Genomic DNA, 731 nt, shown 5'->3' on the forward strand with positions numbered 1-731 from the left:
TCAGAGGACATGAGACTCCTGGGCCACAGATAAAGGACTTTATTAGTCACAGAACAGTAGGCAGCATGATTTTATATTAACATTGGCTTCTGCTTGTTCCCCAAGACACATCGGGGCAAGAGGGCGTAAGCCTAGGTGAATACTACACACGCAGTGATTTTGCATAATAGTTGAGGAGCTCTAAGCTTAGGAAAACCCACATCTTGTTGGGGGGGTTGCTAGAAAACCCACCCAAACTTTGTCCCATAGGGAGACATTATCTTTATCATACTCATCAGAAATGAGTTATTTTTATCGTACTCCCTCTGCCCAAAGGGAGACACCATTTCTATCTCCTAAGGCTCTCTGCTATACAAAAGCTATCATAAAACATAAAAATATTAATATGATGAAGAATTGATCCTTTTGTAGTTCATAAACATGATGATTGGGCTTTCGTGAGCATGCGTGAGATGTGCCTCCTTCAATCCTCCTTAGGGCATCAGCATATTACCCATCTGACATGAAAAAAAAAATTTTTTTAAATGAAGAATTGTCTTCCAGAAACAAACACATAACAACATATTTGAGAATCCACTAAGACAGAGGAAGCAAAAGTAGAGGTGACATCCCAAATAACAATATCAAATCGAATAGAATAGGAAAGCTAATCCGTCTTTAGCATTGTATATGCCAGTTACAACTTATGGTAATTAATACCTTTTCTATAACAGATTTCTTCCTATCACATG

At 38.2% G+C, this 731-nt stretch overlaps 1 non-coding gene across 1 annotated transcript; it reads left to right on the forward strand.

The window, feature by feature from the left end:
- Positions 1 to 399: 399 nt before the first annotated feature.
- LOC138398549 (small nucleolar RNA U13) lies at positions 400 to 503 on the forward strand. Its single transcript, XR_011236024.1, has one exon. It is a non-coding gene; the product is annotated as a small nucleolar RNA U13 (small nucleolar RNA).
- Positions 504 to 731: the final 228 nt, after the last annotated feature.

This window comes from Eulemur rufifrons, chromosome 17, assembly GCF_041146395.1.
Source record: "Eulemur rufifrons isolate Redbay chromosome 17, OSU_ERuf_1, whole genome shotgun sequence".
Classification (NCBI taxonomy): domain Eukaryota; kingdom Metazoa; phylum Chordata; class Mammalia; order Primates; family Lemuridae; genus Eulemur; species Eulemur rufifrons.